Source organism: Adiantum capillus-veneris, chromosome 18 (genome assembly GCF_014529385.1).
Source record: "Adiantum capillus-veneris isolate H3 chromosome 18, ASM1452938v2, whole genome shotgun sequence".
NCBI classification, from domain to species: domain Eukaryota; kingdom Viridiplantae; phylum Streptophyta; class Polypodiopsida; order Polypodiales; family Pteridaceae; genus Adiantum; species Adiantum capillus-veneris.
The window spans coordinates 45,471,747-45,490,199 of record NC_140948.1 but is presented as its reverse complement, the minus strand read 5'-3'; positions in this window follow the sequence as shown (position 1 = coordinate 45,490,199).

Genomic DNA, 18,453 nt, shown 5'->3' with positions numbered 1-18,453 from the left:
ATGATGCAGCAAGAGAACCAGGCTATTCTCAATTTTTTAGAATTCGTGTCTGATTCTCCAGTTCTCTTGTATGCCTTTCTAGCAAGAGAGACAGAGCTGCCAAGATTCTTTCCAGCACTGTATCGTCAAAACCCAGAACCAGTTGATCGCCTTACATACTTCAAGATTACTGATGAGCTTTAGGATTGGTATGAGCGATCGACTATAGAATGGAAGACTTGGCAAACGCTGTTCAATGATGCTCTCCAAATCAATGATATTCAGGCACTGAAAGAGGAGATGCATAGGATCCGGATGTGTATGGGCCAGTGGAAGATTCAAATCAGAGGCTTGACTAGGATTACTAATCAGCTGCTGCAACTTACTATCGAATCTTCTAAATTGCCTGAAAAGGACATTGCAGCAAAGGTGGGTCTGGCACCGCAGTATAGGGAGATGACTGAGATTCTTTTCAAAGCTCGAGTCAAAACTAATCAGCCTCTTCTAGAAGGATGGATCCATACTGCTTCGCATTGTCATAAGCTGACTGAGATGACTGAGATTCTTTTCAAAGCTCGAGTCAAAACTAATCAGCCTCTTCTAGAAGGATGGATCCATACTGCTTCGCATTGTCATAAGCTGACTAGAACCAGGATTACCAAGGGCAGGCGTACACTCTATGATCGTGAAACCAAAACCTATCATTCCCTCATGCCTTATGAAGTAGAGATGACCACCGAAAGGCGGGATCAACTTGAGCAGGAGGCCATTTACCGACTGATTCAGAAGGAGAATGCTGGTACTGGGACTTCTCAGGCACCCTCTAGGTCAAAGGGCAAACGGAAGACGGTCCAATGGAAGGATACTGGGTAGTTCCATCTCAGAATTCAGTGGCGACTTTTCTTCCTCAGCGGGCAGGTGGAGATGAGAGCTCTACCTTGGCCTGATGAGAGCTCTACCTTGGCCTGATGAGAGCTCTACCTTGGCGTGGTGAGAGCTCTACCTTGGCCTTTTCAGTTGCCTCTCGCAGTACCTTGGCCTTTTCAGCTACCTCTCACAATCTTTGTATGACCACTCTGTTAGTGGTCAAGCCCGATTCCCAACATCAGAACCAGACGGTGGATTTTTCAGTCTCACATCAGAATCCGACAAGGGAATTTTTTAGAAATTTTGGAATCTTGCCAAAATTCAAGAAAGAAGGGAAGGATGTAGACGGCTGGATAGTTCACTATGTGGGAACGTCCTCTTAGGAGATGGGCAGCGAATACTTAGTAGTTACTATGGTAATTACTACAGTAAACCCGAAGTGTATAAATAGGGCCCATCACATTGTAATCGGGTTGGCAATTGTTATCATTTGGGTTAGTACTTTGGCTACACTTGTACTTGAGAATCATTGGCTGTATTGTCGGTTGTACTCTCTTTGTAAATCATATTCACTGTGATCTTTATCTGTAATCCCAATCATGGCAGATATTCCAGTTACACTTACTTTTCGTCTAGTATTCTGAATCTGAATCTGAACATTATTTCCAGTAAACAAGTCTGATTCTTATTCCAGTATCCAAATTCCAGTCTAGTTTTTGATTTCTGTCCAGTCTATTGTCTGAAATCTTCTAGCACTGGAATTAGCTGTCTCAAGAGATCAGCTCCAATTCCAGTCAAGAGAAAAAATTACTACTAAAGCAAGTTCAACTCCCTACTTTCAAGGGAGAGGGACCCAATTTAGAGCGAGATGCCGAAGAGTGGTTAGATGCTATGGATGACTATTTCAAAGCTGCGGGAACTGCTCTAGAAAACCAAACAATGTTGGGTATGTTCCGCCTCAGCGGAGATGCCAAACTTTGGTGGAAGCAACACTACAGAGATAATCCCATGAGTAGTCCATCTTGGGAGAAAATGAAGCAGGCAATCAAAGAACGTTATCTCCCTCCTGCACATCAGGATATCAAGATGAACGAGTTCTTTGGTCTACGCCAGCTAGGACTTTCATTAGAGGAGTACTACACCAAGTTTGTGTCCTTACGACGCTATGCTCCCCAGATGACCATGGAGCAGCAAATTGCCCGTTTCTGTCAAGGCCTCAAAAAACCCTTGAGTACACGTCTCGAAGCCATGAGGCCTACATCAATATAGGATGCCCTTCTCAGGGCTAAGCCTCTTGCAGCCAAAGGAACCAACTTCATAAGGAACTATAATGGATTTAATAACTTTAGGGGAAGAGCCAGGGGAACTTTCAACCAAGGATACCAACAACGTGGACTAGCTGCAGTAGTAAACCTGGAGCAGACCTTCCCAAATGTTAGGTGTTATGGATGCAATCAAATGGGGCACTATAGAAATAACTGTCCTGAAGAGCAAAACCCTCGAACTACTGCTAGAACCATTCCTCAAAATCAAGGAGATAATGTAAGAGGAGGTAGAAATGGAGGACGAGGTAGAGGAAGAGCAAGAGGAACCGGATCTTATGCAATCATAGGAGAACCAACCTTATGAATAAGAAAGATAAAAGAGCCACTCTCTTGACCATAGTTAGCAATCTTAGAGCTTTGTAAACCGCTATAAATCAACAATGTAAAAAATTGAGTTACTTATATATTATAATGGTATACATGATTTTCTTCTCCAAAATTACTTAATGAATCTAAAGTTAAGTTGGTATTTAATCAAGAAATTAAGGGTTGATCTAGCAAATGAGACAGAGGTTCTCGATAGTATGAAAAGAAATTGAATCTTGAGATTGAGATAGTTATTAACCAAATCACATTCCTTGTGCACACGATAGCCTTCCTTGTGCACACGATAGCCTTCCTTGAAAAATGACCTAGATATGAAAGTATTAATTTACGAGACTAATAGGAAGCGAAAATAACTCTTGTTATGATACTTCTTAAAACTCTTTACATATTGTTGGTCAACCAGGTTAGAGCACAGAGGGGGTACCTCTGGTGCAATGGTGGAAGCTTGTGCCGAACGAAGATTGCTAAGAATGGCAAGAACACGCCGAGTGAGTTCAGATTGGCAAAGCTGAAATACATGATACTTGTCAAATGCTGATTTCTCTGAATGGTCAGTTAGACCGAGTGCGTTCATGTTGACAAGGTGGATATATGGATCTTTTATGGAATTGATTTAACGTGGTTTTTGAGATGATACGAATGGTTTGTAAAGGTTTTTAAGATGGGCTCAACACTAAGAGTTTCTTGAGGAAAAATTGGCGTTTGGTGTTAACCTTGTGGCATTTTTACCCCCTTCCCACCTCCATCTCCCTCTCTCTCTCCTCTCTCACTCTACCTTGCAAAAGTGTTTAGTCGCTCGCTTAGTGTTTAGTTAGCCGCTTAGGCTTTCGAAATAAGTAACTCCAACCAGAAACTAGAAAGAACTCTTAGAGTAATCAGTAACATTTGGTAAAGTGGAAAGATTATCCCTTCGAAGATGCCACTTGGGAGGATGAAATTCTCTTCTCAAAGATTTTCCCAATTTCAGTTGAGATGAGGGCATCTCAAATTCTTAAGTTGGGGTGATTGTAAGGTTTCGAGTTTCTGAAACCTTAAAGATTGTATAAAGCTTAATTCAACTGATATGATTATTGAAAAAGCAATGTAGAATTGTCCGACCATGGTAAATATTGGTATTTTTGGAATCTTAAGCACAACAAACCCAGGGCAAAGGAAGGGGATGGGAAAATAAAAGAGGGGGTGCGGATTATGATAAAAGAGAGGGAGTTTTTGAAGAAAAAAACGTCGTCCGCGCCATTCGTTCACTAGAATTTCAGCTCTCGACTGGGCTAGAGTGCGGTGCAGACAACCCGGCACCAATGCCATGTATTTTTAATGGCGACTTTGACTTACCTGTTCAATGCCAAAAACCCAATTCCATTAGTTCTGGAAATTTAGGCCTCTTCCATTGTGTTGGTCTTTGGATGACACCATTTTGTCCAACAAGTTGGCATATGTTGGCTCCTCTTGACTTGCTCGTCGTATGTTCACACTGCTTTGTAAAACAAGTCCTTCATCTCTTGTAGGGACTAATGTAGTTTTTGATTTATCTCCCATAAGAAGCGGTTGTATTTGTGTGTGGGTTCTTTGTGATTGAGTTTCCATTAGCGATTTTGGAACCCATCTTGATTTTGGTCCTTGTGTGACCGCCTTTGGCATTTTATAATTTGATGGACACTAGGCTTCAGTAATCATATCTAATGATTTCCTTTGTAGAAGCCTTGATTTTGGAGTTGATGATGAGGCATCCATCTATTGATTGCAACAGCCTTGGTTGCAATTGGCTTCTGCTGGATGTTGGTTTTCTTTGATTGCTTTGGGGTAGAAGCTTGTGGTGCATGATTTGTCTTGGCTGTCCCAGATTCAGCTACAATTTTTGATAACCATATTTGAGTGTTACCTTCATAAAATCCTTGTGCTATGAGTAGCTTCACTGGAATCATCCACTGCTTTACCTATTTGTGCTGGGTTGCTTTGTTGAAGTCTGACTTTGGCACCCATACTTGTCGCATTGCTTGTTTCTTTGATCTTTTCTTTTGCCTATTGTGGTTGTTCTTTCTCTTGCTAGAGTAGTTTATGTTTCGTTGATAGTATGTCTTGCTCTTTGTATAACTCTTTGGTTGAGGAAAGTAGATCCAAGCTGTTACTTTAGGCTTTTTGGCCCAAACACTAGCGTTTCCTTGGAAGTAGCCCTGAGTAGTGATTGACTCATTTGATGCTACCCACCCTGGCACCTTTTGTTGTTGATGCTGAACTTGTGTGTCATGTATCTAAATTTTATCTTTGACTTTGATGTGCTCTTTGGATACCAGCACTTGGTTGACATTCTTTGGTTTCTTCTGCATGCTTTTTTGTGATGAAAACTTTGGTTGAACTTTTTGCTTTGGTCTCCATTGCATTGTTGATGGTGTGGCTATTAAGGTAGAGGCTATGCAAGAAGTTTGATGGAGGCTCGTTGAAGGTAAATTGTCTTGCAAGGTTGATATACTTCAAAGTGTACCTTAGCTTTATCCTTTTCTGCTATGGTTGGTTGCTCCTTCTTTGAATTGACTTGAGGTGATTCTGGGGCTCTTGATGGTGTTGTTGTTGAAGATTTTCCTTGTGTTTGAAAGAAGATATTCCTCCAGGGTGAAAGCATGTTAACCTGTCACGCTTTTTGTGCTAGTTAGCAGTTTCAAGTTAGCACATATTGAAAAAGTTGGGCGTCCGGTAAATTTTTTACAAATAATATCAAATTTTTTTGGAGGTCATACATTTGGATTCCTTATTTCAAGTGCTTTCTACTGATATATCATATGTCATAGATCTTGGAGATTTAGCTCAAGTTATTGTACTAGTTAGCATATGCCAAAATTGTGCTAGTTAGCATTGTCCGGGACATGAAAAAGCATGACTGGTTAACATGCTTTCACCCTCCAGCTTTCTGTCAGGATCAGACTCTCTTGGATGTGATGGGATTCAATTATGTGGAAAGTATCCTTGTACTCCTCAGTACTCAACCTGAGTATGGTGTTGAGAAATTTGCGGTCTTGCCAGGAAAGCACTGGGCTTTTGACTGTGAGAGTTTGTGAAAGAACTCCAAAAACTATATGAAGGACTTAAACCACAGATTCCATGAAGTCTACGGATTGGAAGGAAGTGCAATCAAAGAAGCCTCACTCTTTCTCTCTTGCACTCACACACAGAAAGAAAGAACACAAAAGAGAATATCAAAACAACACAAAGATGAAAACATCAAGGCTATTGCCATATCGTATCATGGGTAATACAAAAGGGTTAATAGATGAGCTAATGGCGTTCAATCTTTGCCGACCACACATGCTACGAATTGTTCGTTGAAATTGTAGTTTGTGATTACCATAATATATATGTTTTGTCTAGTGATAGGGATTAATTGTGTGTAATGATACACTTAAACCCAATCACCTTTGTCAATTGCTTTGCTTCTGAGATGATGTCACTTATCAAAGTAGTCCTTCTCTTTCAACCTTGCATTTTTGAGTCGTTCTTTTGCAACCTCAATGTCTCCAAGTCTTCTCTCTAGTTGACTTATGCACAATGCAAAGAGATCTTCCCTGCTAAGCCCCTCTTGCCAAGGTAGTACATTCCATGTGGGAACTATATCTTCAATCTGCATTATTGGCTTTTGACCATACATTAGCTCCACAGGCATTAGCCAGTTACTGAGCTATGGGTTGTATGATCAGCCCATAAAGCATATGGCAACAGTTTTGGACATGCATCAACTCTTCCTTCGCAAGCGTTGGCTAAAGCTTTGATGACAGGAGGATGCCCTCTTTCACTCTTTCCATTGCCTTCAGGGTTGTAAGCTATAGTAAGAGAAATCTTGATTCCTAATCTAGAAAAGAACTCCCTTGTTTCCTTGGCATCCAATTCACCTCTATCTACAGTGATCTTTCCCACACAACATAACAACAAATCACCTCATCAAGAAGGAATTTGCATACAAATTCTGTGGTTTTAGCTCTTAATGCTTGTCCTTCAACCTGGTTAGTTAGGTCCTCTCGTGCAAGAACTATCTCATCTGCCATAGTCCTAAAGGCATTGTGACTAGATCCACAACCCATTTATACTGCATGGCTAGTGGATATGTAGGGTGCAATCCATCACAATGTCGGACATTTGAATACATTTGGCAAGCTACACATGAATCTACAAATTGAGATACATCTTTATACATACCCTTCCACAAGTATTTTTCTTTCAACTTGGAGAAGGTTTCCCACACACCCCTGTGTCCAACCCATAGACTCTCATGAAACTCTTGCAAGAGCTTTACTTGAGTCTCTTCTTTACATATAACCCATTGTGGTGTAGCACCCTTTTGTTTAGGATGCTTCCACAAGTAACCATCCCTCAAAAAGTACCCATATGATTTCCTATGTATCCTCTTGAATTCTTGTTCAGACCAATCATCCTGTTTTGCTAGAGTACTCAAGTAGCTTCCAATAAGAAGCTAGTCACCTTCATAAAGCTCTTTCAAGAACAATTCAAGTGGATTAGTCATGCAAACATTGTTACCTTTGACAGGAGAGATATAGTAGAACTTTGTGCCTACATCATCTCCCTTGTCAATCATCTGTGACTCATCTTCATACCTTGCCCTTGAAAGAATATCTGCCACTGTATTGTCTTTACCTGCAATATGCTTAAACTTGCGATTTAAGGATTGAATATAGACAATCCATTGTAACATAGCAATGTCTGGCGTTGAGAAACTTGTAATCATCCCAAGAAGTGGTAGACAATCTGTTTCTACAACCACACATGCACTGATTAAGTACTCTTTCCCTTTTTTCAAGGCTGTAACCATACCCCATAACTCTCTCTTTATGTATGGATAGTTTCTTTTGCGAGCACTTAATTAGTACCTTTGCTCCAAATCTCACCACATACCTGCTTCCTTCTTCATCGTCTTGCCCTATTGTCCATCCAATCCCTGTAGGACTGGTGTCTACTGTCACAATTACTAGCCTTTGACACTCATAGTCTACCTTTCTCAAAGTTGGTGCTGACTGAAGCAACTCCTTTAGCTTTCTCATGGCTTTTACATGTGCTTGTGTCCATTTAAACTTCTGATTCTTTCTAAGCAATTGATAAAGAGGATCAGCTAGATGTGCATAATGTGGAATCCAAATAACATAAAAGACACATGCTCCTAGAAACCTTCTAACCTCAGTGATGCTAGTGCATGTGTTTTCCATTCTTTGGATGTCATCTACCTTTGTTGGACAAGGTTTCCTACCATATGGCCTGCACATGTACCCGACAATGAGCACTTCATTGACACCGAACATAGACGTCCCTGACAACGTAAGATTAACTTCTTCCAGTCTAGACAAAATTTTATCACAATCATTTATGTGATTTACCACAAACCTGTGACATCCCTTGAGATCCAAAGCTTCATCTTTCTCACTTTCTTCACATCCTTTGATAGGAAAATCATCAATGAAAGGCATTGTAATTTGAGGAATAAAGTCACGTAAGACCTTATTCATTCTATTAATCATATGTGCAACCGATTTGGTTGCTCTTTGTGGAAAGGTACACATCCTTACGAAACCCAAAGGTGTCCTCATGGTTGTCAAGTCTCTGCTTTCAATCGCAAGCTGAAATTGATCATACCCTGAGTAGAGATCCCCCATTGAGTAGATTTCCCTCCTTGCAAACGCCGTTGCAAACTCATCCACAATCAGTCCTGTACCTACATTTCTAATGTCACCTTGTTGACTGGTTGCATATCTTGGATGAAGCGTACATCACCATTCTTCTTTGGAACTGTGAACCACCTTTTTGAGTATGGAGCACAAGAAGGCTCCAAAATTACCATTTTGATCTTCTCATTCAATAGCTCTACTAACTTGGGCAAATGAGCCTTTGGAACCGGAATAGGCCACGTATTCCAAGGCACATGAGGTATTGTAAAAATTACCATAGGAGAGAGAACTGGATTACATAAACACTTTGAACAATTGTTTTAAGCTAAAAAAATTGTAAGTTGAAATAACATTTGATATAGTCCATTGACACCTGCTAAACACATCCAAGGCTAATGAATGTGTTGTCTTGTTTGGATGGATGCAGGTGAGGACTCTATCCTTTCTAGGATGTTTTTTGGCTTGAAGAAATTATCAGTCCGTGGAATTCACTCCCTCCTACTATTGGAACTACTTCTTTGATCATTTATTGTCATTTTACATTAAAATGAGATATCACTCGTATAGCCATGTACAAAGATAATTCTAAGATTGAGTTGTTTTTGTACTAATCATTTTTCACACCGAGACTTCGTTTGAGGAGCCGTTTAGACCAGCTCCTACAACATCTTGACGAGCACAATCTAGAGCACCAACTTAGCACTTCAGAAACCTAGACCTATCAACTTTACTGGACCATTTTGGAGCCATTTTTGTCTTGAAAAACCACCACAGACATACATTTTTTCTATCCCTTGTGTGCCCAAGTCTTCCACATTTGCCTTAGCACTTGGTTTTGCACTTGTATACACCCCTAGCATTGCATTCCACGCTTCACAGTAGGTACCAACTTTGACTGCACCAACATGGTTTCGAAACAAAAAATATTTTGAAACCTCCTGAAAGTGTCCTGCATCGATGTTGAATATTTTAGGAGCATTTACAAAAAATATAAGTCCTCCCCTACAAGTAGAGAGGTTGTATCTTCAAAGTATGTCGTCATTAAGTTGTTCTTGCCTTTGTCTTCTTCTTTGTCTTTACCATGTGATTTGATCCTTTGATAGGTCTCTTCCCTTTGTAGCTTCTGTTAATGCTTCTACTATTATTGATTTCTCCATTGCTACTACCTCCATTTGAGTAGCATCGAGAAGGAAGGTGTCCCTTCTTACCGCATTTGTTGCAAGGTTTGTTTGTGTAGCAGTCTTTTTCTACATGTCCCATTCTTCCACATTCATAACACTTTCTTCTAGTTGATGATGTCATGACAAAAGCCCCTCTTGATGATGTCATGACAAAAGCCCCTCTTGATGATGATGGTGCATATCTTCCCCTTGAGGATGTCATGACAAAAGCCCCTCTTGATGATGTTAATGAATCTTTTTTCTTTCTTTCTTTTACTTGGATTGAGTTGATGACATCTTGGAAAGGTTGATCATGTTCTTTTTCTTCAAGAATTGTGACTAAGTGGTCATAAGAAGGTGGAAGTGCACCTAATAGTATGGCCACTTTGTCATCTTCTGGTACTTAGCCCTGGATGTAAGTGAGCTGTGTGACAATGCTCTAAAGCCTATTACTAGGCTAGCAATGTCCTCCCCTCCAGTCATAACTTTGTTTGCCAAGTGTGAAACCCTTCCCCATTGAATTTTTCTATTCCCTTGTCCCCATTTGTGCTAAAAGAGGGGTCTTAGCTTAGGAGACTCTTCTAGCCAGTGTCTACCTCTTTACGCGTAAGCACGACCAAAGTTTAGATAGTGATTTTAAGATTTTGTGCTTCGTTGCATTTTATTTTTATTTTTTGGGGGTTTATTTTGCGAGAGAGAGAGAGAGAGAGAGAGAGAGAGAGAGAGAGAGAGAGAGAGAGAGAGAGAGAGAGAGAGAGAGAGAGAGAGAGAGAGAGCTTTCCTTTTATGTGAAGCTCCTCTTCATCGATGATGAAGCTCCTCTTTATGATATAGGAGTGTCCTTTGTTTTGACTTTGAAGTTTAATGAAGCCTTTGAAAAAACTCATGGCTTTAAGAGCCTTTGGGAGGTGGTCCTCTTCTTCAATTTATTTGATGAAGTCTTCCTTTGAATTCTCTTGTGGAAACTCAATGGGCCTCTGCCTTTTTTTTGGATTTTGGCAAGCAATGGGGTGAAGGTGGTTGCCAATTTGAGGATTATTGGCCTTCATGCCTCTTAAGTTGGGCTGGGCCACGTGATCTCTGCCTTAAGAACCGAGAAGCAAGCTTGGTGGTTAGCAGTGGGTGGTGGGAAGGGGGTCTAGGAAATGAAGCACGGGCAATGCATGCAAGTTTTGGGCATGCGCGGGCAGGTAGGCAGGAGGCGAGGGTAGGGAGTCGGGAAGTCAAGCAGGACGCCGGTTGATCAAGGGCGTTAACTACTGCGCGGCCGACGGGGATCTGGTTGGACCTGAATTTGGTCTTCAATGCAGCTGCGCTGGTGAAGTCTGCCAGTGGGACGGTGGGGATGTCCCTCCTTACAACAAGTCAACACCCTATAAACAGGGTCCTTTCCCACAGGTTCAACAAGAAGGGATTGAGAATTTAATGCATGAGATTCTTCACAACACACACACACACACACACACACACACACACACACACACACACACACACACACACTTGTAGGAGGCTAGGACAGGTACCAAGGTTCTGGGTAGCCAAAGGGTAGATGGAGTGTATGCCCAATGCAGTTGTTTTTTGAGCATAAAAGTTCTATCTTATTATATAAGTAAAACAACTACACGCACATCTTATACATAAGGTTTATCCAACTCTTTGGTAAAACCAAAATGCTGGCTTTGGAAACTAGTTCAAATCATAGTTCTAAGATGGACTCACTGTCTATAATTCCTTTTTGGGTTGGCTGGTGTTAGGTGGTCCTTCTTAGGCTATTATGTTTGATACCTGTTCATGACTATTATAGTCTTTGACCTTGTCGGTTTAAGGAGTGCAGGTCCAACCTACAGTACTAATCATAATTCTCTATTAACCTTCATGATCACATACATATAAATTGATTGCTTGCATGAGAGTGATCTAGGACCCGGAGAAGCATACAAGAATTTTAGAATAACGTACGTTTTTGGACCATCCCTTGGCTGTTAGGACTAGACATTTTTTGGCTCGACAAGCCAAAGGCCATGTAATCTCTTACCCTAAGTAATCCCTTGCTTACGAACAATTTTTTCTATTGCAGACCCTTGCCCTTTTGCAAGGCCTGGAATTATCCTCTAAACCGCTTTCTGTGGCTACCTCTCTCATCCTTACATGTATTTGCAGCTTGAATGCTTCTCAATCAATCTATAATTCAGTCCTTGCCTCGTATAAAAAGTTATCTATCTTACACATGCTTTCTTTCAATGATTGGGTCAAGATTTTGGCTACCTTGGACAAAGACTCCAAAGATGGGGTGGCTCTGATTTTCCATTACATTGCCCAATTACCTATACTTTCTTTACAATATTAGAAAGAGATAGCCCTTTTATCTCCTTTGGGAGTTGAGTTATCTAGCTTTCTCAAAAAATTGTGTGGTCTTAATCCATCTTTCACCAGTACCCCGGCTACTCCAAATATCCCGCAAACTAGGGGCATCTTTTGCAGAGATAGTGCGACTTTTGAAGATATCAAGGAGTTTCAAAACAATCTTTGCTCCCATAGTGACTCTAATCTTTTGGAAATGGTACCCAAAGTGTCAAAAGTCTTTCCTTTCTTACTGGTTATAAAAATTGAAATTGAGTCCTTTGGAGTGGATCGTCAGCTCTGAGTTTTACCCAAGAAAGCTTTTCTGGCACCAATTCTCAGTGAAACTTGGGTTTATCTATCTAATCTATCTGCCTCCATAGTTGAGAACTGTAAAATCATGGTTCTAAAAGGAGGACAATTCCTTGACAAAGGGAAACTTATTAAATCCCCCTTCAACCTTAATCTTATTGACCATTCAAAATTCTCTTCTAATGCAGGATTGTACATTCGGTCAAAAGGTAACATGGAGTTTGCTAAAAGTAATCCCGACTTCTCCACGGAATCTACCTGGAACCTTAATCTTATTGACCATTCAAAATTCTCTTCTAATGCACGATTGTACATTCGGTCAAAAGGTAACATGAAGTTTGCTAAAAGTAATCCCGACTTCTACACGAAATCTACCTGGAATGTTTTTTGGCCATATGTTAAATGTGTATGAAAATTTCTTGACCCAAAGACTCATGCAAATCTAGCATTGTCTGGTTTGACCATGCTATCTGGTTTATCCTCAACCACCTTGATCAACTTTTTCCCAAAAAGCCAATAGACTTTCATCGATCCCTTATTTGCTCCTGCTTGGGAGGACAAGCCAAACAATTAGTGGTCGCTCAAATCGCTTTCAATATTTTTTATGGACTCGTGCTCGAGATCCTGAAAGAGCTTAATTATGATGAACCTGGAATTTATCTAACCACTTATGCCAAATTCAAAGGTGTTAAGATTATCACCAGTTTACTCAAACCTTGTAGTGAAGATGATGACTCCTTCCCATTGAAAAGACCTAATTCTTTAGCCACCTCCAATAATACATTCACATCTTTTTTAACACCTAGTTCTTCCTCTAATTTTAACAGAGGAAAGTCTCATAGCTTTACTAGGGGAAGAGGAAGAAACACTCCTATCCGGAACCTCCTTGACTTATGATCATTGATACTGTGTAGGTTACTTTTGGCCCATGTGGGTGGAAGGAAAGCATCTTAATAGGAAGGCCACTTGCAAGTAGTATATCTACATACATTGTCTTTCTCGAAGTGAAATTCTAGATTGGGTTCACCCAAAAACAATATTCTGTTAGTGTTTTGATTTATTATTTGGCAACCATGAAATACTTGATAATGTGCTCATTGGTTGGAAGTATCAACAACCTATTAAGAATCTTGTCTACAATAATGATTTATTACGACACAACTCTGCTCCGATATGTGCTTGTGATAAATATGCTTCTTTTTGTAAAGATTTTGATATTTATGTCAACATGTATGCACTTGTGTACTGGATTTAGTTAGAGATACCACAGTTTGGAAAATTTTAGCTAAAGGACTAAACCACATCCCCATTTTTCCAAAAAACCCATATCTTGCTCTATCAGCTTCACTTAGCTTCCTAATTGACCTTGTTAGTACTCTCTGACTGGAGACAACAGTCCTACAGGACTTAACTAAATTGGTTGAACAAAGTTTATTTCAAAAAATATTTCTTATACCATACAAATGGTTGTCTATACTGAAAGTATCTAGATCACACCGAATCTCAAAGTTGAACTACAGAAGCTCTCACAAGATTGGTTTATAGTAGGACTAGATAAAATCTCCAACTATCCCACTTTAATATGCAAAAAATTAGCTTGGAAAGCATATCACTCTTGTCTATGTAGGAAGGAATTCACACCACTAAACATATCTCCTTGCAAAGTTACTAATATAAGTTCCAAACATCTTTAACACTAGGTTGGTAATGGGACGCTTTTATGTCTTGGGACACTTTTATGTCCTGTTAAGTGACCATTTTCCTTGAATTATGTCAAGAGTTTCAAAATGTATTTTGAGGTGCTATCTATCTATAAAGTTATCTCATGAGCTGAAAAAAACTCGACATTTTTTTGGAATATCAATTCCATCTTTAACCTTGTCCTTGCACAACAATTCACAACCTAAACTGTGTGAAAAAACGGGTCCTGTTTTTGGCTTTTTTCAACTTTTTGCAACTATACCACTCTAGAATTCATGTTTGTGAGGTCTATAATGATAGAGAACTATCTTTAGTAGTCCTCAACATGTCCTGATGCTTCTAGGGAGAAATAAATGTTAAAGTTGTAAGTTATGACCAAATTACAAAAATTGTCAAATCCTGTTTTTTAGCCAATTTTAGCTCTTCTATGATTTTTTTGGTGGCTTTCATGATATCCAAATGCAGTTTTGATTTTCTATGTCGCATATTGTAACATAAAGCTAATATTCCTTGAGTTTTGGGGCACCTAATACCCTATTTTGCATAGTAGACAACGATGGTTGATTTTTTCAATTATAGAAGAAAACGAAACATTCTAGTATATCAAGTATAGCTTTTTCAATATTGTTAGTTTCTTGTGACAACTACATGCATTTTGTAGGTAGTAACCATATCTAGTCATAAGGATCAAATTTGAGTAGATATTGAATAGTTTCTATGGGATTCTACAACTCATAATGTTGAACCCAGTTTTTTCATGTTTGCTGTATTTAGCACTTCATCTTTGTCCCCAAGATTCCTCTTGGTAAGAGATGTATTATTCTTTTGACATGCTCCATGGCTCCTTATGAACCTAAAGGACAATAGGGAACTAAGAAAACATGCATATATTATTTGTATTGAGCGTGGCTATAGAAACTTTGATGATAGGTTTGCAGAATGGTAAGAATTCAACTTTTTTGTACCTATTTCTTTTGGCAAAACAAAAAATAATGAGTGAGAAGCAATCATATGTTCTGATCACCAACCCTTTGAAGTTAACTAGGGAATTTATCTCAAGTCCTACAAAAATCCCTAATCTTATTTTTATGCAACAAAACGTAAGAAATGACTGTTTTGATGAAAATGTATTGGTCCATCAATTTTGGAGGCTTGGTGTGACCAAAAGATGAGAAAGTTTACAGGTTTCTTATTTTTTCCATGTGTAGTAGGCCTTGAACTATAACCTCATGAAAGGATTTTACAAAATGAGTGGATCTACTATGGTTTTGGAGTTTTTTTTCAAAACCCTGAAAGGACACTTTTATGTCCTGTTAGGTTATCAACCTAGTGTTAAAACCTTAGCTACTCTCTTTAGAATACCAAGTTCCTGTGCTTTTTCCCATCTATAAACTTCATAATCATAAATTCAGATGGAAATCAGATGCTTTAAATGGTATTTTACTGTCATTACTAAAGATATCACCCTTTATCTTGACCTTGCACTCTCAAAATTTGAAGCTGTTTGTGCAACCAAACAACAAATTTGTTTTAACTTTCTCCAAATTCCCTATAACCCCTTTTGGCTAGTAAAAAACTCGACTGAGGTTACTCTTAACCTCCCCAATCAGATATTCCATCTCTTCACAACAGAGATCACTTAATGCTATGAGAATATACCTCTGGAGGTGAATTAGGGCTGAAAAATATTCTACTACAAATGGTTAGGTTGGCATTTAAACATGCTAGAAGGAATGGTTTTTTCTACATTCTCTCTCTTATAAACCTAGAGGATTAAGAAACCCCACTCCTCTCACCCCTTTCACTTCAATGAGGAAAAGCTATATAAATATATTTCTTGAATTCTTGATAGCTGCACTATTCTCTTCAAAAAAAAATACTTTAACCAAAGCCTGGGCATTCCTATGGGATTCTCGTGTTCTCCCCTTATGTGTAATTTATATTTAGCATTCTTTGAGTACAAATGGTTTCTCCGTACCATGGGTGATAAAATCAACTATCATAAACTCTCTCTATTCAAACACACGTATAGGTATATATGAATGACATATTAAGACTCAACAATAAAACCTTTTTAAAGGAAATTAATCTTATTTACCCAAACTGCCTTAAGATTGAACTAACTTTTGGCCATGGGTTTTCTACAACCTCTGGCTTTTCAGCTTCAATACAATTCTTTAATTTTACAATCACACTTCATAACCCAAAACACACACACACACACACACACAAAGACACAATAAGACATTTTGACATAGTGCATATGTATATTGGTTTATTTTTTACATCCATACAAAATTGTAATTTAGGGTTTTGTGATAAATACAATAGGGGATTATATACTAAAAATGTGGTGATGGATTTAAATATAGAAGTCCCATGGACACACCCTCTACAATTTTAGATACATGCATATTCACAATAACATTTTTTTGTGAACTCAGTGTCTTGAGAAGATGTTCTCAATTAGTGTGGTTACAAAATAAGAGATTGTGAAAAGCTCTACTTATCAAGATAAAACTCATCTCTATTAAATGGTGATTCTTTTTTGATCTCTCTCTCTCTCTCTCTCTCTCTCAATCTCAATGAATAGTTTACCTCATTATTGGGGAACGCAAGATGCTACACATTGCTAGATGTGACAACTACAACACATGGATGGGGGGCGCTTTACATGTGTCACCCAGTCAATACATGATTAATTCTAACTATGTGTTGTCAGGTTGGCTGGTAGGTGAGTCTCTCATCCCTCACCTAGGAATGCTTGTGGCAGAGAGCATCTCCTATAAAATCCAATTTCTTTGTGAATTAATTTCACTTTGTAAAATTGGTAAATGCTATGTTCTTTTGTAATTTAAAATCATAAAGATAATTTATTTTGTTGAAACTTCAATCTATATTGTAATTAAGCATATAATTCCAATTGTGGTTAGGATTAAATACATAAACACACACACACACACACACACACACACACACACACACACACACACACACACACACACACACACACACACACACACAGAGGATCTTTTGTGGTATGGATGACTGGATCACATGAATACCTTTTAGCACAATAAGTAGGTCTCCTATATATGATACATGCATCTCACCTATTGAGTATTTTTTGTGCTGCTCATGGACGTTGCTATATTGACGTAGCGAATCCTTTTGACACCATTTATCACATTCACATGCATGCTTATCATGATGACTTGCTACTTCTCTTGTTCTTGGATATGTGAGTGTCCGCATGGTTTCCTTGATTCTCAAAAGCCTTTACTGGTCATCTCATACACTCGGGGGGTTCACCATTCAATACCCTCCTATATAACATGCGTTTGCGGGGTATTAAAAAATCCCTCTTTTAACATGTCTTAATGAATACAATGACCCCTTATTTTAGGAAATTTTTTCAAAATTGAATATAGAAACCCCTTATTTTAATGTATCTCTATTAAATTGCCTAATTTTTTTGTATTTTAAAATCCCTCCTTTCGAACTCACGTTATACATTACCATGATTACATAGTGCACCCCCCAAGCTCATACACCACCCACCATAGGAAGGTTGCTAGCTTTTCTATAATTGGTGCAAGGCTACCTACTAATTCTTTACTACTCTTTCAATTACCCATCTTTTCACATGATCTTTCATCCAAGCCATAAGTGTTATGAAACCTTATTCATTCAATCGCATTACTTCTCTTTGGCATTCTCTGCTCCAAAATACTCCCTCCATTATTGCCCTCAACTACCCTTTGCTTCTAGGTGCACATAACATCTTCCAAGGAGATCAAGACTTATCCTGTATGCATCCTCTACTCGTTTTGCCTCTATGCTACTCAACAACCACACAAGTTGATTCTATCTCTCACTCTCTCTCTCTTTCTCTATCTTGTACACACACACACACACACACACACACACACACACACACACACACACACACACACATTCATATGTGGATTAGTGTTTTGAGAATGGATACTTTCTAATATTTAACATTACATGGATGGTGGGTATAAGATAAAAAGGTTTTAAGTAGGACGTGGATAACAATTGATAGGTTCGTTGACACCTGAATACGTATTCAAGGTTAACAAATATGTTGTCTTGTTTATATGGATGCAATTGAGGACTCTATCTTTACTTAGGATATTTTTGGCTAAGCTGCTGTCCATCACTGTTGACCATCACTGTCGCACCTAGCCTATTTCACTTCAAAATAAGTTTTTCTTGACTATCTTATGTACAAAACACTAGAATGATACCTCATTTCTCACTATGATGTACAAAAATGAATCAAAGCCTGAGTGTTTTTGTACTAATCATTGTCCTTTTTTGAAAGCTAGCTGTCTTTTGAACTGTTATGTTCTTTTGTGTAAGTCTAATTCTAAAAGCCTCAACATACATGTATTAAACACAAGGTTCTTCCAGAAAGCTGGGAAACCAAGACGCTGGTGCAACCAAAGTGACTCGACCCTAGAAGAGGGCACATGCAATGATGTGTATGCTTATAGGTGCATAGAAGAGGGCTAGAGCAGATGGGAAGGGCTTATGCAGGCAAGTGGCAGCAAAGGTGTATGCATAATGAGGTTTTCTAGGCCAAAAGTGCTCTAGATAGGGCATGATAGGGTGACAAATGAAGTGTGATCAAAGTGATATTTTTTGGACCAAATGTGTAGAGCTTGAAGTGCTGAAGGGACAGGTCCAGATGGCTCGTCAAACCAATTACGCCCAAGATATTTGACTTTGAAGACGCATTGCATTGCAAATTCC